Genomic DNA, 6,144 nt, shown 5'->3' with positions numbered 1-6,144 from the left:
ATTGGGTCTAGGCTTCCAGGTACCTGCACTGCCAGTGAGCTCAAAGCCAGGGGCCGACAAGGTCCTTCTTCATTTTCATAATCCCCCAGGTGTAAGAGGAGGGCCACTGCACCAGGACAAGCACAAGGGGTTTAAAAGAATGGAACCCAAAGAGAGGTCCAGGAGCCTTTCACAAGCAGTCTGGGTTAGTGTTGGTTGGCTTTTACCCTTGAAAGAGACCTGCCTGGTAGTTCCTCTTCTCATAGCTCTCACGGGTGCTGAGAGGAGTTGTAGCGACAGTGGGGGTGGCATGGGGGTGGGGACGATGGTGGATTACTCTTGGGTGACCAAAATCTACTTCTCTGGACCTTGCCCCGCCCAGGCTTGGGGTGAGAGCCCGCACCGTGTACCCTCTGCCATGGGGCTGTGGAAGCCATGTGTGAGAGGGAGCCTACTCTCTTGAACCCCACTGAGAGGGAGGGAGAGGGAGACCAAGGGGTGCCAGGGAAATCTGTTGCTCTCTTATTCTGGATTCGGCAAAGTGGGCACTAAGGGAGTGAGCCTGGATATTGGTGGGGGTAGATTTTCCCCTTTGCTTTCACAAGACCCTTTGGGTTTCTCCAAAAACTTCCTTCTTCCATCCATATTGACCTCAGTGGAAGCTTCTTTTGTCTTTACTGCACTGTTAAAGACACCGGGCTAGTCTGTAGACTCATCAGAGAGTGTCTTCCCTAAAAAGTGGGGGGCAGACAAGGGGAACGAGCCAAGATACCTTGGTTTGGTGATATGCAGTTCTGGATCCAAGTCTGGGAGGCCCATGAGCTTCCTTGAAACTCACGCCCTAGAGGGCTGGCCTCAGAGCGAGAGGGGAGCTGCCACGTTTACACTTACGCTTGGTGAATTTGGAGTTGGAGCCTGCTGCGACAGCTGGCTGCTTTTACGGTTAGGAATTCCCATGGGTCATTCTTCTCAAATACCCTTTTTTCCCCTCAAGGGCCTACTTTTTGATTTAGATATCATTTCCAGAGACTGCCCTGCAGCTGGACTCTCTATTGGCACCTGAGGGTGGCTGCAACAGGTCACTACAAACTGAGTGGCTCAAAACAACAGAAATTTATTCTCTCTTAGTTCTGGAGATCAGAAGTCCAAAATGGAGGTGCTGGTGAAGCTGGCTGCTCCTGAGGGCTCCGAGACCCTCTCCTGGATCTGGTGGCAGCTGGTGGACCTGGGTGCGCCTTGGCTTGCGGGAGCATCGCTCCATTTCTGCCTCTGCCATCCCATGACATTCTTCTCTCTTTGTATGTGTCTTTGTGTGTCCTCTCCTCCTTCTCTAAGATAATTATTTCCTGGCTATAGGACCCTCCCTCGCCTAAGAATGCCCCCATCTTAGCTAATATCTGCAAAGACCCATTTTTCAAATCAGGTCACATTCTGGGGTTCTGTGTGGACATGGATTTGGGGGAAAGGTGACATTCAACCCTCCATGGTCTCTGCCTTCAGACCCTGCCCTCCACTCACCCATTGCCTGCATCCTGCTGGAGAGCCAGGAACACCCCACCCATGCCTCCTGTCACTCTGACGACTCCTCACTGCCAACAGAGAAAAGTCCTATCTCTGTAGCTCAGCTTTTGGATACTCACCAGAGACTGGTTCCCAGGACGTGTTTGACTTCCCACATCTCTGCTCTGTCGCACATACAGCTTCTCGTCACGGTGGAAAGCATCCCATGGTGTGGAACTTGTCAGGACTCTTGTCTCCAGCCTCCACTTTGTCTGCTGCTTAGAAGCTCTCCTGAAACACCCATGTCACATGCTGTCTTTTCTTCCTCAGGGGAACCTTTGCCTCCATCCCTGCCCTAGACCAACTCTACCCCACACTGCACCATTCCTCAGTCGTGAGCGATGTCACCCCCCACTGGGGTTTACGTTTTGCCCAAGGGTGAGCCCATGTGTACTCCTATTTGGGGTCCTTGGATTTGGTAATAGCATCTTGAATCATGTGGCTTTATGGTAAATAAATGCTTGTGGCCCCCGCTGCTGGTGTGAGCACACAAGGGGCCCACTTTAGACCTCCTGTGACCACGATTATGGTGGTTGAGGGTATGCACTGGATTTGACTGCATGCCTACAGCCCCAGGATTTCTAAGGCAGATTTGGAGTGCTGTGCTGACAGGAAATGGGGGGAAAGGGAAGTCATTGCTGCTTTGAGCATCTAGGGCAAAGGGTGGTCTTTCAAAGGAAGAAGGGACTGCAGGAGAAGCAGACCCTCCAGGCGGGGTGCCAAGAGGGGCTAGGCTTAGCAGGAAAAGTATCCCTGGACAAGCACTGTCCTTACTGCCCCATGGACTATTGAGGAGCAACGTGGTCGGCAAAGAGGGAGCTAAAAGAGATATCTAGAGCAATGAATAGAAAGAAACAATACCTTAACAGCTCAGATGGATGCTCTGAAAGGCAAATCAAGCAAGGTTTTAAATACCATGGTTGTTATTAGTGTCTTTTGCTAGTCCCTCTGAGGTGGCAATGACTTAAAAAAAATCTTTGAAGCCACAGGGCTTTTCCTTGTTGGGTTTTAGTAATACACCTTTTATGAGCATAGGCCAAAGCAAGTTCCCAGGAAAGATGGCCTGCCCCCAGCACTGTCCGCAGACAGCACAGCATGTAATGGTAGCTCTGATCTTTGTCAATTTGAGGCATAGCTTTATACACAAGTTTTACTTGGCTGGACTCAGAAAACAGGTAGCCTCACCTTAAAAACAGGCTACCCTTGACCTCATTAAAAGTCATGTTTTCTTAGATATTCTGTCTAAAGGTATACTAGGTTGCTTTCTGACATATTACCAGCCAGGCTATTTCGGCAGTCATTATTCAACATTAAAGGAAGAATTTAGTCAAATTTCTTTTGTCACTTTTGAGTCTTCCAGCTCCTGATGGCAATTGTGTTCAGGTTAAAAACAACAACTCGAGTTTGACTTTGTCCTGTCGGTTTATGTAAAAAGTACATGTGAGTTTGAAATATAGTTCTGAGAACCAAGAAGGGGAGAGGCAGCTTGAGGCAAAGGACACATTGTTCATTATTCCTCTTGAGCTGTGATTTCCCTCTACTGCTTCCATTACTAGAACTTTTCCATTCTTTTCAACAACAGACAAGTACAAAGAGCACAAAACACAAAGTAGAACGTAAAAAGATCTTGCCTTGGCTCAGGGTCCTGGCTGTGACTCAGAATTATTGATTAGATTGAAAAATGTTCTGACCAGGCAATTTCCATAGGGAGTCTGGCTCCAGGGTTCCCATGTTAGGAGGCTGAAGCGAGTGGGGTTGTTGACATCCCTTTCCTTGCTGTCTGCTGTTTCTAGACAGAGGCTGGGTTAGTCTAACTCTGACCTGCCTATAGAAGCATCAAGGATTGTATTATTTGCTTCTGTGTTTCTTTTTCCAACTAGACAGTGAATTCCTTGAGGGAAAGGAGGTTGTGCATTTGGCTGTACATGCCCAGTGAGGCTGCTCAGCAGCTGGTACACAAAAACACTGAGAAAATGTTTTGTTTCTTTCTTTTTTGAATGACAGTGGTTTAAAAACAGGCAGGATCTCTGTAAGTACGGGAAATTAAACTCCTGTTTTTTTAGAGCATGCAAATAGCAGGTATGAGATTGTACTAGTATCAGGGTTCTGACCCCAAAGCTGTTTTGATAGGGGGGATTCATGACTTAAAGGCAGAGGAGATGTTCTGGTGAGAGTAGTAAAGTGGACAGGAAACTGATGGGTTGGATGCTGGGGTGGAGGTTGCATTAGTACCTTTTGGCTGCTGTAACAAATGATCACAAGGTGGGCAGGTTAAAAGAGCATCAATACATTACCTTACCATTCTGGAGGTGAGAGGTTGAAAATGTACCTCCCCGGCTGTTGTCACAGCGTGGGCAGGCTGTGCTCCTCCAGGAGGCTCTGAGGGAGAGTTTTGTCCTTTTTCCATTTTCTTGAGGCCACCTGTGTACTCTGGCTCCCAGCCCTTTACTCCCTATTGAAAGCCAGCACCTTCCAATCTGCCCCTGATTCTGACATCTGCCCCCCCTCACTTGTAAGAGCCCCTGTGTTTGCAATGGGATGGCCCTGGACGACTCAGGGTCAACTCAAAGTTAACTGATTAGCAACCTAAATTTCACTTGCAATTTTAATTCCCCCTTGCTACACAATAGTGTGTTCTCACAGGTGCTGGGTCTGAGGAGCAGGACACAACTATATTTCGGGCATCACTAACCTTTCTACCACAGAAGGGCCTTGGACATTAGATAGAGTCCAGCATACTTATTTTGCACTTAATACTCAAGCTCAGAGAGTTTATGTGAATTCCAATTGTTTGCTCCATGGGAAAAACATCCCCTCTACACCTGGGACAACTGGAAGATATCCAGGGTGGTGAAGGTGGACACTATCACCCACGCCCAGGCTGAAGGAACAGTGGCTACTGCCTCGGGCCAGGGGATGGATTGACCCATCCAATAGAAGCTTCTTGGAGCAGAAGCAGGGGCTCTTAGAAATGCAGCTGCCGAGTGTCTCATGGGAGATACTGAGCTCGGTTGTCAAGAATACCAGGAGTACGAAACCCTGGAATTTCCTAAGAAGTCTATGAAGAGGAGCTAAAGAATGAGCCCCAACTGTTGGTTTACAGCTGATGGTGACATTTGCTGCCTGGGAAGTGACTGTGGGCTTCACAGTCTGGAAACCCTGTTGGTCCAGGGCTGGGCCTTGGCAGAAGAGGTTTCAGTCGCTGGGTTTCCACCACTGATGCAAGTGCTTTTGGTATGAAGTACAAATGCAAGGCAGCTGGTGGTCCAGTGGGTGCCACCAGAGGACTCCAAGGGCAGAGGCAGAGAAGACACCGGAGCACTTGCTGCACGAGGCCTTCATTTGGAAAGAGCAAACCGTGAGCTGGGGGAGCTGATTCCCCAAGACGGGGTCAGGCCTCATTCACACCCACCTGCTCCGAGGCTCTTCATTTCTGGTGGCTTCCCAGCCTTTCACACTCTGCCCTGCACTGGGCCTGGCCAAGGACATGAGGATATAAGGTCTTCTTGCTTGGGAAGCAAATTCCTCAGAATCCTGAGCTTGAATCCAGTCTTGAGAAGGGATGAGGCATCGAGGAGAGACAGTGGGGCCACTGAGGAAGGCAGCCTCTAACCCAGCAGGAGCATCATGAGGGACCACTCTGCAGTGTTGGATCACGGAAAAGCCATCTCAGTGTAGTACTATGGAGTTTCCCTTCATTCTCAGTAGCCAATGTGTGGAAGGGTGAACCTGGAACCCAAGGGTTGAACAACAAAAGCAAAGCAAGGTGTCTACCACCCAGTTAAGAGCCCGTGTCTGGCGACTGAGGGCCTGGGGAATGGGCGTTGTCAAGGGGAGCTCTTCTATGGAACAGTGCAAGTCTTTGCACAGCATTCCCAGGCGAAGCTGATGTCCTCTGAGAGAGGAAGCACTTAATGGACAATGGAACCTTTGTAGAAAGACATGAATGGATGAACTTGGAAAGAATATGCTAAAATAGCCCAGGGTTCTAGTGGGAGCTGAGAATTGCCATTCTAGTGGCTGTGGTGGAGGTGCAGGGGTGAGATAGAGGGTCAGGCAGCAGGATGTCTGGGAGAGAGAAGGAAACCTAGGTGGTTGAGTTTCTAAGCACTAGGAGTCTGCTCTTCAAAGGAGAATAGGAAATCTGTCAGCTGAAGGATGTTTCTTTTGTGTGAAGGACATTTCTTTTGTGCAAAGGACATTCCTTTTGTGTGAAGGACTTCTGGATGGGTGATGGTAAGTGGGGTTGTTCCCAGAGCTGTTCACTGAACTGTGAAGGTGGGGCTGCTCCTCACATGGTGGTGCTAAAATCCTGCTGGCTCCACACAGAAGAGAGGCCCAGTGTTCTTTGTGTGAATCCACCGCTGTAGAGAAAGGGAAGAGCACCTCCTCACCCAAAGGCAGCCAGTCCAGAAGCACAGCAGCTACCATCCCAGATGGCCTTCAGCTCTTCCCTGCCATGGTCCTCCCTGCCATAGGTGGCGCTATTGAGGTTGCAAGAGATGAGCCCTCTAGCAAGCAGTAGTCGAGAGAAGGGCCATAAAGGGAGGGAAGACTGCTGGACTGAACATGACCCCATAACCCTGGAGGCTCCAATGCCTTTTG

This window comes from Muscardinus avellanarius (assembly GCF_963383645.1).
Source record: "Muscardinus avellanarius genome assembly, chromosome: 3".
In the NCBI taxonomy this organism is placed as follows: domain Eukaryota; kingdom Metazoa; phylum Chordata; class Mammalia; order Rodentia; family Gliridae; genus Muscardinus; species Muscardinus avellanarius.
The sequence above is the reverse complement of the archived record's forward strand: the minus strand, read 5'-3'. Positions refer to the sequence as shown.